Here is a 20,667-nt window from a genome sequence, read left to right on the forward strand (position 1 = left end):
AATTATTTACCATACGTTTATTTTTTTCTTGATTACGAGTTACGGTTTGTTTAATTTTTCATATCTTAGGTTCTTTTTTCGTCATTATAATGCCTAGAAAAAGATCTCAGCTTTCTCGGCAGACTGCTACTGCAAAGCGGCTGCGAGTTTTGCGCAGCAATGAAACAGAGGATGAAAATATGCATAGGTTGGCTACTCAACGAGAAATCAGTGAACAAAACCGTGCTAATGAATCGATTATTGAACGGTCGCAGCGTCTACCCTCACAAAATTTCCGAACTTCGGCAAACCGACAACGGGAATCAAGCGCTGAACGTTCTCAACGTTTAGCTTCACAGAGTTCTCGAACTTTGGCAAACCGACAACGGGAATCAAGCGCTGAACGTTCTCAACGTTTAGCCTCACAGAGTTCTCGAACTTTGGCAAACCGACAACGGGAATCAAGCGCTCAACGTTTTCAACGTTTAGCCTCACAGAATTCCCGCACTTTGGCTAACCGCGATCGGGAATCGAGCACTGAAAGATCCCATCGATTAGCACAGCAAAATGCACGATCAGCAAGAAATAGAACTCGCAGGCAACATAATTTATTAAATGCTGCGTTTGCTTATGATTGTACACTTGACTATACTGAGCTAAATGATATTGATATTGGCAGAATGAATAAAATATGCAACTTATGCCAAGCAAAAAAATGGGCGACTGAAACTCCTGGACTGTGTTGTAGTGGTGGCAAAGTAAATATACCAATAATTCCGGAACCAACTACAGTTTTAAAAGAACTGATATCAGGCTCACATCCATCATCAAAGCATTTCTTAAATCACTCAAGGCAATATAATACACTATTTCAGATGACTTCATTTGGTGCCAAAGAGATTCGTGAGGGAAACTTTATGCCCACTTTTAAAGTCCAAGGGCAAGTTTATCACTTAATCGGTAACTTACTTCCAGCTGAAGGGGCACAGCCCGAATTTTTGCAAATATATTTTGTTTCACATGCAGATCAGGTATCCTTACGCTCAAATTTAAATCCAAGCTTGCAAATCGATCTTATCGACGCTCTCCAAACATATCTTCACGATCATAATACGTATATTCAAAGTTTCAAATACAATCTGGAAAATAGACCACCGAATGACTTCAAACTTATTATTCATGCTGATGTGAAACCTCCTAATGAGCATCGAGGTCGATATAATGCGCCAATAGTAGATGAAGTAGCTGTTCTTTTGATAGATGAAGACAAAGGTCCCCGAGATATTGTGTTGACGGCGAGAGATGGTGGACTTCAACGAGTTTCTGAACTTCATAGATCTTATGACCCACTTCAGTATCCTTTACTGTTTCCCTTTGGTAATGACGGATACTGTATAAATATTCCACAGCAGAATACTGCTGCTAGATCTAAAACTGTATCATGTATGCAATTCTATGCATTTAGACTCATGTTGAGAATAAATGACTTTAACAGCATACATTATTTCAAGGGATTATTCAACCAGTATTGTGTTGATATGGCGGCTAAAATGATTTCTGAGAGGCTAGACTTCATAAAAAGAAATCAAAAAAAATTGAGAGCAGAAGAGTACATTCATTTAAGAGATGCCGTGGTTAATGATGCGAATATAGACGCTTCTAATGTTGGCCAGCATGTTATACTGCCGTCGTCATTTACAGGATCCCCCAGATACATGAACGAAAAAAGTCAAGATGCCATGACATTTGTCAGGAAATTTGGAAAACCAGATCTCTTCATTACATTTACATGTAACTCCGAATGGCCGGAAATAAAAATTGAGTTATTACCCGATCAGCATTCTTACGACAGACATGATTTGGTTTCTAGAGTATTTCATTTGAAACTCAAAAATATGATACTCCTTCTGACGAAGAAAAATATTTTTGGGCCTTCAAGAGCCTTTGTTTACAGCGTAGAATGGCAAAAAAGAGGTTTACCACACGCCCACATTTTATTGTGGCTGGCTATCAAAGTACAACCAGATTCTATAGATGCAATAATATCGGCTGAAATACCTGACAAACGACAAGATCCAATTCTTCATAATATTGTCATAAAAAATATGATACATGGTCCTTGCGGATTTCATAACCCTGCGTCACCATGTATGAAAGAAAACATTTGTTCTAAAAAGTACCCTAGGAATTTTATTTCTGAAACACAAACCGGGGATGATGGTTACCCAACCTACAGGCGCAGGTCTCCAGATAATGGTGGAAACACAGCAATAATTCGTGTCAAGGGTACAGAAATGAGCGTGGATAATAGGTGGGTTGTTCCCTATAATCCAGTTCTATCACGAATTTTCAATGCACACATTAACGTAGAGTTTTGTCAATCGGTCAAAGCTATTAAGTACATCTGTAAGTATATTCATAAAGGCTCTGACCAAGCCACATTTTCGCTTCAAAGTAATAACAATGAAGTAGAAACATATCTAAATGGTCGCTATATAAGTTCTTCGGAAGCGATCTGGAGAATTTTCCAATTTCCTATTCATGAACGTTTTCCGGCAGTAGTTCATTTAGCAGTTCATTTGGAAAATGGACAAAGAGTTTATTTTGATAATAATGCAAACCTTCAAGATCGTGTTAATAATCCTTCATCAACGACACTTACAGCGTTCTTTGACCTTAGCAAGAGGGACGATTTTGCAAAAACCCTTTTATATCACGAAGTACCCCAGTATTACGTATGGGAAAGAAATTCATTTTCTAGAAGAAAACGTGGGCAAGATGTTGAAGGATATCCCGGTGTAAAAAAAGACACAACTTTAGGCCGTGTCTACAACATTCATCCGACTCAAACTGAATGTTTTTATTTAAGAATGTTACTGCAACATGTTCGCGGTCCAATGTCATTTGAACATCTAAGGACCGTGAATGGTGTTATTTGCCAAACTTATCAAGGCGCTTGCAAGGAATTAGGTTTACTGGAGGGAGATGAACATTGGCAGAATACAATGTCAGATGCTGTAATGTCCGAGCCAGCCACAAAATTAAGAGAATTATTTACCATCATCCTTATATTTTGCCAACCATCTGACCCTTTAGCATTATGGAATAAATTTCGTAATGCTTTATGTGAAGATATACTAAACAGAATGCGTAATGAGAATCAAGATATGACATTAGCATATAATGATGATATATACAATGATGGACTAATCATGATTGAAGATAAAATTCATGAGATTTGCGATAAATCACTAACTGATTTTGGGCTTCCTGTATCAAAAAGGATTAATTCACTTAATCATCTGGATCCGTTAGAAGTAGCATTGCGAAAACCATATGATCTAAATGAATTGAATGATTATATTACTCAAAATGAACCAAAATTAGTTAATGACCAGGTGACCGCGTATTATTGTGTTATGCAAAGTGTTCGTCTTAGTGAAGGAAAAGTATTTTTTTTGGATGCTCCCGGTGGAACCGGCAAGACCTTTATTACTAATCTTATATTAGCAAAAGTAAGGTCTCAGGGAATGCTAGCTTTGGCAGTAGCGTCGTCAGGTATCGCTGCAACTTTATTAGCAGGTGGACGCACAGCTCATTCCACTTTTAAACTGCCCCTAACTGTTTCTTTACAAAAAGATAGCGTGTGCTCTATACGTAAAAATGGCCCTTTGGGAAAAGTTTTACAAGATGTCAGTTTAATGATCTGGGACGAATGTACCATGATCCATAGAGCTCATGTAGAGGCTCTAGATAGGACTCTTAGAGATATTAGAAGCTGTGATAAAATCATGGGTGGGATTACTGTCATGTTTGCTGGGGACTTTCGACAAACTTTACCAGTAATAGTAAGAGGAACTAGAGCAGACATTGTAAAGTCTTGCCTTAAAAGTTCCCCATTATGGAAGTTTGTAAACATCCTAAAATTAACTACAAATATGAGAGCACATTTGGGTGGAGGTAATATAATTTTTCCTTCAAAGTTACTTTTAATAGGAGACGGGAAAGTACCTCATTTTGAAAATAGAATTGAAATTGATCGTGATTTAGGAGAAAGAGTGAGTAACATTGAGGACTTAATTTCGAAAGTTTACCCCGACATCAGCGAAATAGAAAATAAAGATCATCAATGGATGTGTCAAAGGGCAATATTGGCGGCGAGAAACAGTAGCGTAGACGAAATTAATGATTTAATTTTAAGTAAACTTCCAGGAGACATAGTTACCTACACATCTATTGATAATGTAATGGATCAGGAAGATGCGGTCCATTACCCACAGGAGTTTCTTAATTCTTTGAACCCCAGTGGTCTTCCCCCATATTCCCTCAAGTTAAAAATAGGTGCCCCAATAATTTTACACAGAAATCTTAAACCACCAAATTTATGTAACGGGACCCGACTTCAAATCAAATTTCTTCGCAATAACGTGATCGTTGCTATAGTTTTGACTGGTCCAGCAGTTGGTCAAACAGTGCTTATACCTCGCATCCCAATGATACCAAATGATTTACCTTTTAATTTTAAAAGAATTCAATTTCCCGTAAAGCTATCTTTCGCCGTTACAATTAATAAATCACAGGGGGCAAACATTTAAACACGTAGGAATTGATTTACGCCAAGACTGCTTTTCACACGGCCAACTATATGTCGCGTTGTCAAGATCAGGTTGCGGAGAAAACCAATATGTTCTTCTGCCACAAGAAAATAAAACTAAAAATATTATTTACACAGAAGTACTTTAAATAATTATGTTATTTAAAAACTTAAAATAAATAAATAAACTAAATTGTCTAAAATAATAACAGAAAATTATTTATAAAACCGAGTAGGTTTTTTGCAAAAATAAATATGATGCCGAAAATAACTATTTCACGCGGACGAAGTCGCGGGCATAGCTAGTGTAATCATAAGGGTAAAATATAATAATGTTATATGTATAATAACATTAAAAATACGTAGAAATTATCATGTGAGATAAATACGCCTTACCAAATTGTGATGACAAATTAATTACAACTATCTCTAAGAAAAAAAGAATTGTCAAGAGACCATGTTCTTTCTGTTTTTTTGGTAGAATTCATCACAGTCGTAATACAATGGAATGCTTTTCGTCGAAATAATATGATTAAATTAAAATTAAATAAAGACAGTTTTTTTTTTTAATTGGTAACATAATAAGATTATAAAGTACAATATCTTTACCCGTTTAATACTTTCTAAAAATTAATATTTCACAATAATTGCGTGATGTCTCTGAAGCAGTTCCTACAAATTATTTGAAGTCATATAAGAAAATAAATGATTTGTTGTAATACTAACGCGGCTGGACTGATATTAACCAAACATTAACCAACTTAATTACGAATTAAGAAGAAATTAATAAAGCCAGAAACGAAAATTCAACGATAAGGTTCGTCTCTAGCTATTAGAGGACTGAAGCACATCGTTTAATGTTCATGAACTAATTATAATTTAAGTTCAATTAACATGCGATTGGGATGGTGTAATCAAAGGGCGTGTGTTTTTGACAAGTTTGTGAAATTTTAATAACTTCTAAAATTTCATTAATATATTTTAGACAGCTTAGCATTGTTCACTTGTACCTATATATTGTAACATAGAATTTACTTTAATACAATTATAGACTACGAGCTGTACTTGAATAGTTGATTACGTTCTACTGTTACTAAGAGTACTTTTTTATAACAAAATTTGAACCTATTTATAATAAAATAAATAAAAGTGGTCATAAAATATGAATTCAATATCCAGACGAGCCATTTCTACCTCTATGAATGCTACTGGTCCCATTATATCAGTGACAAATTCCCTCCATAACTTCAATACATTCTCAAAAGCCTCGTAACTCACGCTATATATTTGCAACACGTCTACGAAATATTGATTTTATTTTAAATATATCTTAGTATTCCCATGAAATTAATCGTAAGCGAAGTTTTCAAAATGTACTAGAAGTTATTTTTAACTAACAACGTAACGAAATTTTTATTAAATTATTTTAATTTCAAGCGTTTGTGACAGAGTCGACACAAGTTGTAAATGCTCTTTTTTTTGTTATTGTAGCAAATTATTATGAGAATAACAATTTCTTGAGAGAAAATCCATTTTTCCACTCTCGACTCGAAGGAGTTATGAGAATTTCATCTCCTATACTACTATAACACCTACTATAGAAAATGCGATAATTATTTTTACTTTACATGTACTTCATTCGCAGCGAGCTGATATCAAAGATATATGTCGATCTAGATTATCAAGACAATTCTTTGTAATATATAAATACAAACGTTGACATTACTAATTCGTATAACTCGAACCATTTTTTTTTTATCTAAGAACAGACTAAAATGATATCTTGTATAAAATTATTCGTCTGTTTAAAACTTTTATTATTGTATAAAAACAGTCACTATCCGACTCCATGTTGTGAATCTGAGGAATGTCACAGACGAGAACATTTTTACCGGATTAATTGTCGAGACGATGTTCAAAAGTGTAGTTATTTGAACTCTGCTCTGATAGTATTTTTAAGGCTTGCCTTAAAGTTATTTTTAGTCAACTTTGTCTAGAATAATAGTAATTTATCCTAGCGTCTTTAATGCTCATTTTAGGATAAAAGTATTTATAAGATATACGAGTATATGTAGAATATTTGATTTAATAACGATATATGTGTGTTCTGTAGAAAATTAGTTTCCATCAGCCCGCGACGTCTCGTCTATATTTATTTCATTACTTATGTTATTAGAAATATAATATTCAAAATAACATGATAACATTAAAAAGATTTCTCTTTTAATAAAATACTGTAGAAATATGAGAGGGTAGAAGAGAATCAATGTAGGAATATGAGAGGGTAGGAGAGACTCAAACGACATATAAGCAGTTGTCAGAGGACATCAGGGCTCTTTTTCGTTCGTAACGCGCGTTGGTGTGATAGTTTAGTCGTGAGTAGATTTTAGAAGTGTGTTTAAATCTTTCGATTGTGTTATATTCGGATTTCATTTAACGATTAGTTTAATTCAAGATAGTTGAAAGTTATTCATTTAGAATTGTTTTTATTTTTGTGTAAATTTAATAAATTAGCGGTGGAATTGTATCGAATGTTATTTTTTAAAAAGTCAATTCTTACCTTGTTTCCAAGATCAGAAGTGCGATACGTACCTTGAGAACCCCGTTTGGTAAGGCCTTGTTATTTCAATTTACCCACACATTATTTTTTTTTTGTGTTTTATTAAATATTTCATTATAACTTTTTTTTAGACACGGAGTTATTTTAAATATCGTTTTACGTTATTATCGAGAATATTAATTTGTGTTAATTACTTTGATTAAGCGGTGAGTAAGCTTTTATTGCGTTTGTTTGTTGATACGTTAATTTCTAGCGATCATACTTATTTAATTATTTTATTTTGTTACTAAAATGTCTGAACGTGAACGCAATTGTAGCCGCAGTGGTCTTGATAGTAATCCTCGTCGTGATCGTAGCTAGAGTCAGGGTAATAGTTCCCGTGAGCAATCCTTTGATGAGAGTAACATGTTGAGACTTGATATGGAGGCAATGATGTCTCGTCTTAAAACGTTAGAGGCGAAAACAAGGGCTTCGTCCATGCCGCACCGCGCGTCGGTGAATTCACACGACTATGAGGAATTGCGTTATAAAGGTTTGACGCCCGGTAGCGTTTGTAATAGGCAGTCATCACGACAGTTGCAGACACCAACGCGCGTCCGCGATATATCTCGCGTTTCCGATCGTCGCGTACCCTATAGAATGCGTGAATTATCGTCGATAGGGCATCTGGTTTCTCCGACGCATGTGACTTGACGTGAAGCTACCATTCAGAATGTTATCATCATCAGGATCCGAGCCCTCACTCGATCACGACAAGTAGGCGACGCGGGTATACCGTTGGAATTAGTACAGGCGAGTTTTACCGATTGCATTGCTAGTGCCATCAGATCAATTAGTACGGCTGAAAAATCTCGGTGTTACTATATTTTGAACTTTGACCCAAATCTACACAACTTTGACGATTAGTGCATACAAGTTGATTGCGCGAAAGTTTTAAACAATTGGAATGATTTAGAATGCCTTTCGCGAATAGGAAATTGTTTGTTAGGGGATGCGAAATCTTGGCTCAATGAATGGGTGTCTAGCTACCGTAGTTGGACCAATTCTAAGAAAGAATTCAAACCTTTATGTTCTGAAGTACCAGATTTTGCTGGAATATTGTTTGAAGTTATGACTAAGAATTCCGATCACTATCCAACGTACGCGTAATATGTACGCCGGTCGATACTTTGCTTACGTATAGTGCAAGGACTCGGTGAGGAGCTTATTTCGGTTATAATTATTCGCAGTGTTACTGATCCAAATATTAGGGCTATGGCGACAAATGCTAAACTATTTCCGAATGATTTAGTCGAATTCTTTACAATCTATGTTAAACCAAATACAATTAGTATTTCGAGACAACTAAACTCGCGTTCGGAATTGTGAAACGTTACGAGAGATAGACGATCTCTGGAGTATTCACGTAAACGTAATCTGAGTGATATCAGGTGCTTTTTCTGTGGGCAGTTGGGGCAAAAAGAAGCTTTGTGTAGTAAGAGACCCAAAATCGAACGGTTATCAGGGAGTTTATCAAATAGTGAGGGCGTTAAGTTATCTAGGCTCGAACCATGCACATATTTTATGAATGAATGGTGATGATTGTTCAGTCTGATGTTTCGATGACAATTGATACACCTCTGGTAGGTAACTATTTAGAGAGGGTTACTAAGAGGATAATTAATGAATTCTCTCGGTACTTTATTACGGGAACTGCTACATCAACCGTAAACATAGTCAGCATGTTAATTAAACTTAAATCCAGCATTCCTGTGTATCAACTCTCACACGCTGAAACGATCCGTGGTCGTGACATAATAACAGATTTGCTTGAAAAGCAAATAATAAAGGAATGCTCGTTTTTAGCTACCACTATTGAATACCTGGGTCGTACGATTAGTAAAGGTCAGGATAGGCCAAGTCGTCAGAAAGTGCGGGCCTTAATTGATTCAGCCGTACCAAAAAATATTAAGCAAGTAAGGCAATTTCTGGGGTTCGCTAGCTATTTTAGGCGGTATATAGCTGGGTTTGCCCAAAGGGTTCCTTGCATAGCGGCACTTACTAAAAAGGGAGTTAATTTTCATTGGGGAGCTGAACAACAAGCCGCTCGTGAGTACATTATAGATTGTCTTACAAGTGAGCCAGTACTCGCCATTTATGATCCTACGCTGCCAATAGAAATACTACACAGATGCGAGCTCGATTGGTTACGGAGTCGTCATGATGAGAGTGCATAAGGGAAATCGTAAACGAGTACTGTCTTATTGTAGTAGACTCACTCAGGGGGCTGAGAGGAAGTAGCACTCGTACGAACTGAAGACGCTGGCAGTGATTAAGGCATTAGAGTATTTCAGGCATTATCTTGTGGTTGCACACTTCATCGTGGTTACTGACTGTAACGCGTTAAAACTTACCCAACGTAAGAAAGACTTGTTGCCAAGGGTGGCTCGGTGGTGGGTATACCTCCAAGAATTCGATTCTAACCTGGAATATAGAAAAGGTTGTTTTTTGTCCCATGCAGATTATCTTAGCCACAATCCGGTTAACTTATGTACCATTAAGAGACCGTTAAATTGAGCGCCAGTTGCTCGGGCTTCTGACGAGAAAATTCACTCTCTAAAACAAAAACTGGTGGATGGGCAGTTAAACCCCAGTCGTCATGACATCCTTTAAGTCAAGCTCTCACCTATTGGTGAAAATCATAATTTTTGTTGTTATATTCCAAAAGGCCATAGACTGTCTTATGTGTATTTTTCACGACGAACATGATCATCAAGGGGTTGATAAAACTGTAGACTTGATAACAAAACACTTTTAGTTCCCAGGGTGAGAACATTTGCAAAAAAAAAAAAATACATTTCCCATTGTTTGGTTTGCCTTTCTCATAAAAAGGTAGCTCGTGCTCTTTCACGGCTCATTCATTCATGGGATAAAACCAGACGTAGCATTTGAGGCAGTCCATATGGACACCTTGGGCCCCCTACCAGAAACTGACGGTCACCGTCATGTACTTATTATTATAGACGCGTTTTCAAAATTTTGTTTATGGTATCCCATGTTCCGACAAGACACTGACGAACTAAAGCAACACTTCACTACCATGGTGTCTCTCTTTGGAACTCCAAAATTAATTATCACTGATCGGGGACGCATGTTTCAAAGCACTGATTTCCTTAATTGGGTCAAGGACTTGGCCAGCTGTTTTGTTGAGGTTACAGCTGATCCTAAACATAACAAAACGCAAGACAACTCAATATTCTGCCTTAAACCTGCTTATAGGTACTGAAGCTGCCACACCGCTCATACGTAGTTTGATACGAGACGTTCCTGCTGAAGGTTCAAGTGGTAATCGAGAAGTCCTTCGTCAGATGAGTCGTCAGAGGGCATCTAAACTCCTTCGTGCCAACTAAGCTCGTCAAGATGCCTATGCTAACTAGAGACGTAAACCGGCTCACTCTTTTGAACTACATTCCTTTGTTTTTGTTAGCAAGGTGGCTCAGTCAACAAGGAAGCTGGACTCATGTATGCGGGGACCATACCGGATTATGAAGACACTATCACACTGCCGATATGAGCTGCAGATGTTAGCTGGCTCATACGGCAAATCGACTCGAGCAGCTGCGGAATATATGGTCCCGTGGAAGGGAGAATGGACTCCCGATGTGTGTTCTGCTTTCTTTGATGGTGAGGTATTTCCCTTATTCTACCTGCAATTTTAACTAAAACCCCTTTTGATATTTTATTGAAACTTAATCCCATTGTGTTTTCTATTTTAATATTGTTTTGACACAAATCTCTAAATGTATTGGAGTTAAAGCGAGGGGACATGAGTTAATTGTAAGGATGTGAGCGTTTGTCTTGGAGTGTATCGGACACGCTGTATTAGAGGTTAGATCTCTGGGTCTGGGATAGCTGTCTTGGAGTGCATCGGACAGGCTATCCCAGAAGTGGCGCTGTGCCTGGGACAACCGTTTGCCTTGGAGTGCATCGGGCCCGGTTGTCCTAGAAGTGGTGTTGTGTCTGGGATAACCGATTGCCTTGGAGTGCATCGGGCCGGTTATCCCGGAGGGGACGCTTAGGTTGGGATAACCGTTTGCCTTGGAGTGCATCGGGCTGGTTATCTCGGGAGGAGGCTGATTCTGGGATAATTGTTTATCTTGTGTGTGCATCGGATACGTTATCCTGAGAATCTAGTCTCTTGGTTAGGAATTAATTTAGTATGTTCGGAAGCTTGACTTTGATAGTGAGTTGTCTATCGAGCTGTGGTTGTAAAAGATCATGAGTTTATTTATGGGATGTTGGTCGGCCAACATTGCCTGTATCAGATGGTATGTTTTGGAACATGTTTTTATGATAACCTTCACACACACACCAAGTCATGCCTCAAGCAAATCCTTGTGGGTCTCTGACGAGGTGTGAGGGGGCGATCTTCCGACAAGTCCCGCCCCAAGTGGTTGGTTATTGGGATGTTTTACAACCACTTTGTGTGGGCTATGTTTGTTTAGCTCACTTTACATTGACGTTAACCATGATGTTACTGTTGAGTTAAATCAAAAATCGAAAAGATTTCTGCCGTTATATTTCTCAATTTCAGACGTAGACAATGAGGGAGAAGAGTTGTGTCATGACGCCAACTTGCCTCCGGAGGTTGACCTGCCTGTGGAAGGGACTGAGCCGCAACCAAGCCCGTCTAGAATGTCAAGACATTCAAAACTGAATACGTCTAGTGCGAATGAAAAGAATTTCCTGCCCTTGGTGCTAATACTACGTTTTGGACGTCAAGAAAGTTAAACACAAAGGAGCCCGGGGACGTGCTCATGTCAGGAAAGGCCGTGTAGAAATATGAGAGGGTAGAAGAGAATCAATGTAGGAATATGAGAGGGTAGGAGAGACTCAAACGACATATAAGCAGTTGTCAGAGGACATCAGGGCTCTTTTTCGTTCGTAACGCGCGTTGGTGTGATAGTTTAGTCGTGAGTAGATTTTAGAAGTGTGTTTAAATCTTTCGATTGTGTTATATTCGGATTTCATTTAACGATTAGTTTAATTCAAGATAGTTGAAAGTTATTCATTTAGAATTGTTTTTATTTTTGTGTAAATTTAATAAATTAGCGGTGGAATTGTATCGAATGTTATTTTTTAAAAAGTCAATTCTTACCTTGTTTCCAAGAATACAATATTATATGGATGTTTTGTTTTTATTAATTTGTTTGTTAATTTCTTTAAGAGTATCAAAATAGGTTTAAACACAGTTTTTCCCTTGGATTTGTTATATATTGTCATTAATTTGAAAACTTGGGCATTTGTGAATGTGAATATCAGAGACATGAATAATAACCGTTGTCAGTTAGCAATCATGATCTGCTAACTGATCGAGCAGACTCGACGACTCAACGCATCTTATTCATCTGGCGGCTTTTTATTGCAAGTTCATAAAAAGGATTTTTTAAATAAAAAAAATAATAAAAGTTTAAAGAGAAATTTATTCAACGTTACCCTAAAACAAATGTATAGGCTTTAAGAAGCTCGCCATTGGATTTTCGAGCCTTAAAGGTTAAGCGTTAATATTGTTAAGGATTTAATTTTTATAAATCACAAAAAGGCATAATTTCTTAGATTAGATTGTATAGGCATGTGTATTTAAATCATACCTTAAAGAAAATAAATTAAGTAAAATTTTTAAAACGAACATCATTCGTTGTGTATTTTTATTTTAAAAACAGATTGTGACGTCTAAAGTAAGGACAAGATCTTTTTTAGACTTATCAATAATTTTAAATTGTAATGAAAGTGGGTGTAAGCTTGCCGAATACGATGACTCCCACTTCTAATAATTGACCTTAACCGTAGTTTAAAATATTCAAATCTCTTTCTTCGGAGTCGAATTGAATTTTGTGTATTTTGATAATTTCTTTATTTTATTTGAATAACTAATATTTAAATATCAGCCTATTTTATATTATGTTTTTTTATTCCATTTATTATTCCACTTCTCAAATACCCTGTAATAGTAGCTAGTGTCTAGCTCCTAGAATTTTGTGCTCTATTATCATAACTTATACTAATTATTTGACCTTTACTTTAATATAATATAAGACTTCATTATTATTCTGATGTGAAGTTGTTTTTGTAGCACTGAAATGGTTATTATTTTTAATTAATCAACTGCTGCAAAGCTTCGTAAGATCACTGTTATTTTAACTAAAATATGTTTAATTCTTCAGTAATGTTAATGTGTATGTTTAATACGAGATTTATGTGTCCTTAAATTTTAAATACAGTCATAAAAACAATAATTTAAAAAAATAGCATGATTGAAAAATAAACAAATATCACAAATTCCACCTCTTTAAGATACCTTAGAGTAATTACTTTATTAGTGTAACAATAAAATTATAGAGCTCACTATCCATCAGTTATATAGCCAAGCAAAATGTTTCTCTTTCATTATATATACCCAAAGTGTTGCAAATTAAGGCATCCCGGTCCCGAACTAAAATAGGTTGGTCCCATCCTCTTCCGAGTCCTCACTTTTAGCAACCTTCCGAGTCCTCACTTTTAGCAAACGCGCTTAGAACGTACGTAACCCTTAGGGGCGCTTCAGACCCTTTCGTAACGGGCCGGTTCCAGCATTGACCCACTCTTCCGGCGACGCTGTAAAAGCCGCGAGGCTAACATCAATATACATTACAGAAAAAAAAATGGGTTGGGCCCATTGGGCCATCCACCCCTCCCGGTGACGCCGTCAGTCATTAGGGCTAACAGCAATAGACAATACGAAACTAAAAAAAAATTAAAAAATTAAGGCTAATTAAGGGTGGTCGGAGTAGACTTGGTGGTACAGTAGTATAATACCGTTAACCATTGTTTTCCAAACTACATAGACGTACGCGACGGTAGCGACGCACATCAATATACATAATGAAACTTTTTACTCAAATATAAACAGATACAACCATAAGAGTAGTTCCAGTTTCAGTCCTCGTTATTTTTGTGCCAAGAAAATAAAGTGATCTAAATGAAACTAATATGTTTCGGATACGCGTGCTTTATTTTTGGTTAAAACTACATACTCCCGACGTTTCGGTTACTTTTCAGCAACCGTGATCACGGGTAGACGAGATGTGATGTGATTCATTTAAATGAATAAAACTCGCGAAAATCTTAGATCTCATTAAATAAAGTGATCCCCTTTTGCTTATTTAATTAAATTTGTTTTTACTGCTTTCACATTCATACACACTTTATATTGGATACTTATTGTTTGGACAACATTTTAATTTTGTCCAAACAATAAGCTCCAACTCGGTTTCATTCAAAGGGCCCTACGAGCTATAACAATAAGTAGGTACTCTATTTAGGTAATTTATATAATTTTCAATGGCTTCTATCTCGAAAGGAGACCATTATAATGTTATATTTGTATGAAGTCCCGACAAAATTTTACGAGTACGTTATGAGAACTCATCGAATACTAAAGAAACTACAAGTGATCTAATATTGAAGAACACTCTTCTGTCTGAAAACAACCAAGTTATTATAATTTCTACTTTATATATCATATACCCGGTAATAACAATAATTATACGTATGACTTTATAACTTTATTTGAAATTTAAAAACAATTAGAATTATCATCACGTGGTACATTTTTTAATGTTTTAGAAAAATATAAAGTTGTTCTTTTTCGAAATATGATTGATTATTTTCAGTTAGAGTTTGTCGGTAACGCGAAGGTTCGACATTCCAAAACTAACTTACACCGTCCAAGTTAATTTGCGATGTGCGTGTGTTAGTTAGTATACTGTTCTATATTTATACAATGTTTATTGAATATACTATTTGTATTTAAAAATATAAATTATCATTTAAAGATTATATTTTATTGTATGGTATGGTATTGTAGTCTTTATGAAAAACAATATTTTGTTAAATGATAACATGTCCAGTAAATAAATAAAATGTTATTATGTGTTTAATGAATTGTTTTATTTGAAATATGTATGTAAATCTATCTTTCTTATAAAATATTTTAACTATATTCTAACACGTGCTTGAAGAAAAACTAGTCTTATCTTTTATCTTTGACATTAGCATTTTAAATGCATCTCTTAATCTTATTTAAATTCAGAATTTGGTTATGAAAACTAAAGTTTGATTAGAAAATATTTATATTTTATGTTTCGTACCTTTTTGTGCCCCGCTACCATCGTGACCAAGATTTTTTTGATTCAACTCTGTCGTAAGAATATACAGGTCTTTTGTTAAATATGTTTAAATACTATTTTCAATTATTGTATGATTTGTCACAACGTTGTAATTTTTTTCACAAAATTAATAATGAAAACGCATAAACTTTGTATTAACAGTTTTACTAGACAAGACGCCCGCCCGCCTGGACTGCCTGCCACATCGCATGTATTTTTGTGCATTAGGTGTTCCTTACTTTTCAAAGATTTTATTTTTAAACGCATACGTCTTAGTTTAGTTCCCAAAAAAAATCCAAAATATATTTTTACCTCATTAGGAGAACGATAACCCGAGCGACTTACATCAAGACTTGTTCATACAAGTAACGCAAAACTAGCGGCGGGCACCCGTCGTATTTGTCATTTATTTACAGTAAACTCGTGTTAAGCATATTCTCTTAACATGGAAAAAAAATGAATTAACAAGCAATCAAAAAGTATTTTTGTAGTTGGTGAAGTGAACCATGAAATGACTGGAGTAAAGCAACCGTTTAATCGCCAAGTTCTTGCAATCCTCTTTTTAACATAGGCGAACTTAAATTGACTGCTAGTGCAACAGCTTGCCATTCGAGAGTGTATTGTATTCTAGGACAAATCTAAAATGGCTACCAGAGCTGTGCCTAACTGTATGAAAAAACTTGTGGACATTCATTCAGAGATATAAAAAACGCTAGATGTTTTCAATCGTTGGGAGGAGTTTCAAAACAATTTAAATAATTTATTCGATATAACACACATAAATGCTTTAGTATGCATAAAAATAGAAGATAAAATCTTTTTACAAAATATAAAAAGAACCTGGGCGTCGAGGATGTTTAGCGGGAGTAACTGCTGGAAGAGCTGTAAAACCTATGCAAGATTTTCACGGTTTAATCACTACAAAGGAAGAATAAAAACATTTTTATTCCGCTGTGTACTAGAGCATTGGAATATGTATCCAGACTGTAAAAAAGAGACCATTGAAAGAAAATATTGAAACGATTATTTTACTAAACAGTAATCGCCTCTAAGATCTAATCGCCTCTAAGAAGAAAAGATCTAAGACTTTCGCGAGTATTCATTTAAAAAGAGTTAATATTTTCGGATTATTACGCATTATTTTATAATTTTAAAATTACATACTGTCGACGTGTAGGCTACTTTGCAGCAACCGTGATCACGGGCAAACGATTATAGAGTAATCACTTGGACATATGAAATTGAAAAATTACAATATTAGGGACTCACCTGTCAAAAAAACCCACCTGTCAAAATATAACTTTGTAAGAAATGTATAGAGCAAGGTATAAGGCCTCATTTTCTGTTCAATTAAAAAGGTTGTAGTTACAAAAAGTGACTTTGTATCTTCCCGGTCGGCAAATTCTATACACCTCTACAGTTTAAGCTTGAACTAAGACATGAACCATCAGCGCTGGAGCTAAAAGAAGCTGATCATGAGAACTTTAATGCACTCCTTGTTGGCATCAATTGGCAGACTATATTTATTAAATAACCGATATATTTTATTCACAGCTGTGCAACATATTCCAGCAAAGTACACCCAAAAAAGTGAAAAATAGTAGTGATTATCCTCTACGGTGCTCGAGTAATAAAAAAAAAAGGTGTGTGTGCGATTCACACACGATAGAAGTGAAACTTCAGTAAATCGAGAAAATAATGAGATGAATATATATAACAAGGGTAGGATAATTACAAAGTTTATTCGTTTAAAAATGAAAGTATTTTGATTAATTTTAAAAGATAATTTATTGAAAATGTATATAAAATTAATTTTAAAAACTCATTTTAAAGTGATGATTATTTTCAAATATCGTTATTAAATTATATGTACAATTTAAAAATTATCCACATTTTATTTTAAAACTAATTATTATTTTTTTTAATATCATTTTAATTTTCAATTTTCTTACAATTTATTTTACAATTCAAAAATATTCATACGTCTTAAAATTGTTTTTGTTTCCTATAAATCTAAATGATAAATCATTTTGTTAATTTAAGAATTATTAAATATAAGTTTAAATTAAATTAAATGTTTTTAAATATTTTAAATCAAGAATTATAAATTAAGTATATGTTTTTAAATTAAATTATTAAATTTTAAAGTTTTTCCAACTAAATTATTATTAAATTTAAAAAAAAAATTAATTATTTAAAATTAAATGATGAAAGTTAGTATTAATTATTGGTACTTACAATCATTATTTACTAAATTATATCCCGTTGGAACACTATTTTGTTGCTGAGAGTGTTCTAAAACAGAATAAAATAAATAAGATTATACACGTTGTGTATTGAGGTTATATGTATAGGGTTTTCCAATAGGGACGCTTGAACTTTGACAGCTGATTGCGGCCATGTTGTTTGAGTGACAGCTGTCAAATGCAGTGTGTTATATTCATTCCGTCCTCCCAAACCACCATGGCAGGTTACAGTGTCGAGCAGCACGTGCAAATCATAAAATTGTTTTATGAAAATGGGTCTTCAGTTCGAGCAACGTTCCGCGCACTTCGCCCGTTTTACGGTCGCGATGATCGTCCTGCCGAGTCGACTATCCGTCGATTGGTGGACAAATTCGAGTCAACCGGGTCAGTTAACAATCAGCCGGTTCCCGTGCGTCAACGTAACGCGAGATCTGCCGAGAATATCGCCGCTGTGCGCGACAGTGTCCTCGAAAACCCGCGGCAGTCAATTCCGCGTCGCACACAGGAACTCGGCCTTTCGCAGACGACAACTTGGCGAATTTTGCGTTGTGCCTTGAGCCTGCACCCGTACAAGATCCAGCTGACCCAAGAGCTCAAGGTTAATGACCATAGACAGCGCCGTGTGTTCGCTGACTGGGCATTAGAGCAGTTGGAAGTTGACGCCGATTTTGGCAAAAAAATCATCTTCAGCGACGAGGCGCATTTTTGGATGAATGGCTATGTCAACAAGCAAAATTGCCGTATTTGGGACGAGACCAATCCACACGAGGTTCACCAAGTGGCAATGCACCCGCAGAAAGTGACTGTTTGGTGCGGATTTTGGGCCGGAGGCGTGATTGGTCCGTATTTTTTCGAAAACGATAATGGTGTGGCCGTCACCGTCAATGGTGAGCGATACCGGTCGATGATAACCAACTTCTTTTGGCCTGAAATCGAGAATATGGATCTGGACAACATGTGGTTTCAACAGGACGGCGCTACGTGCCACACAGCACACGCTACGATGGAAGTTCTGCACGAGCAATTTCTGGACATGGTCATCTCGCGCGGAGGCGACGTGAACTGGCCACCGAGATCGTGCGATTTGACCCCGCTGGACTTTTTCTTGTGGGGTTTTCTTAAGTCGCAGGTCTATGCCAACAAGCCGCAAACCACCGATGCCCTCAAAGTCAACATACGCCACGCCATCGATCAAATACAGCCCGATTTGTGCGCCAGAGTCATCGAAAATTGGACCTTTCGTGTGCGCGCCACCAACCGAAGCCGTGGCGGTCATTTGAATGATGTCATATTCCATACATAATGGGGTCGATAGACCTTCCAAATAAAAAAAAATTTCGCAAATATCTTTCCTACATGTATTTTTTTTTGCATTTTAAAGATCAAGCGCCCTTAATGGAAAACCCTATATATAATCCATGATCAGTATAAAATAAAAATCAAAATTTATTGATTGAAAAACATTGAAATATTAGTTTATACTTAAAACAGGATTAAAAACCATTTACACTTACCATTTATTACATCAGTCACATTAACACTTATATTTGAACATCTATTTTGATTGTTCAATAATTGTTTTTTAGTTCTGTTGAACTTTTTCCTGGATTTTTTTTAATTTTAATTTTATTTTAATTTTTTTTGCCTCGATATTGACGACACATTTCGGCATTAGTTTTCGGCATCTTATAAAATTTATTATTTAGCACAACAAGATATAAAAATACTGACAAACACACTGTTAAAGAATAACAAACCACGCTGACATCTTACTACAAAGCTGTAATACGCAGCCGCATACAGTGTAAAGTAGTATTAGCTCACGTACTTTTCACATATACTAACACACGTTAAATGCTCAAATACAAGCAAGTATTGAACAGTGTGCTTTGGCTCACTAATTTTGTATTTGTGTCTCTTACCTGTCGTTTTTTCCGTTGCATCAGGTTTGAAATCACAACGATTCTAAAGAAGTTTCACTTCAAAAAAGCTAAGAGAGTAGAATAATTATAGATTGTTGTTTAGGAAATATCACTAATCTGTAGAATTGAATTCAAAGTACTAAGAGACAGATGTGAAATTTTAATTGTCACAGATTACAAAAATTATTTAGAAAAGTTGGAAAGCAATATTAATAAATTATTATAATCCTAATTTTATTCGAACGTCAAGAATCTGATGATCGTGAATGGTGGCCGGTTCACAAATAGATCTGATATTTGTAACCAATTTTGCAAAACACTTCTCAACTTTCTACAAAGAAGTTAATAACGACTTCATAATCCTCCATTACAAAATCAATGTTTAACACACATTTGAAAAGTATACATATCATACAAGTATTCTCCAGGACGATCTACAAAGCTCATGTTGTATGCAAAAAACATTTGCATGTGTTACACACACACGCATGTTTAAAATGTCATAGAAATTGATTTGATTATTAAATGCTAACGGCCTAATTAACTTGTCGTTACACCTTTCAAATATTTTTGTCGCCATGTTGTTATTATTGTCTTTTTAAGCGAAAGTGAATTAGTTTTAGTTATATAATTAGTGAATTTATTAACGAATTCTGAGCTCTGTACTGGTGATGTGTGTTACGAAATTTATTACGAGTACATTTTCAATGTTGTCGTTTAATGATAAAATTTAAATAATTTCAAAGAGAAGGTTTAACTAGAAAAAGTTAATGTTACTAATTTTAATAAAAAGTATTATAAATAGCTAGCAGGTTGTGTACACACAAATAAGTTATTTAGTTTTCCTTGTTTGTTGTTCAAATAATAATAAGAATGTTTGGATCTCTGTTAAGTACGCGCTACATATTATAAAATAAATGAACATCCCTGGGCAACATCGTGGTATGGATAAAATATCATATAACGAGTGACGCCGCTGACTCCGCGGAACGAACACCAAGCCGTGTGAACCAGAAGATTCCTGATACCACACAAGCTATGGAATGGTATTGCTATCCTAACATCGGGGCAATCATGTAGTCTTAGGTATAGGTTATAAGTTTTAATATGTAATTTTTATTAAAATGTACATATAAGTAAGTTTCGTAGTTTTCCTGGAACCTCCGGTTGCGACTCAATA

The sequence above is a fragment of the Danaus plexippus genome (assembly GCF_018135715.1).
Source record: "Danaus plexippus chromosome 18 unlocalized genomic scaffold, MEX_DaPlex mxdp_35, whole genome shotgun sequence".
Lineage (NCBI taxonomy): Eukaryota > Metazoa > Arthropoda > Insecta > Lepidoptera > Nymphalidae > Danaus > Danaus plexippus.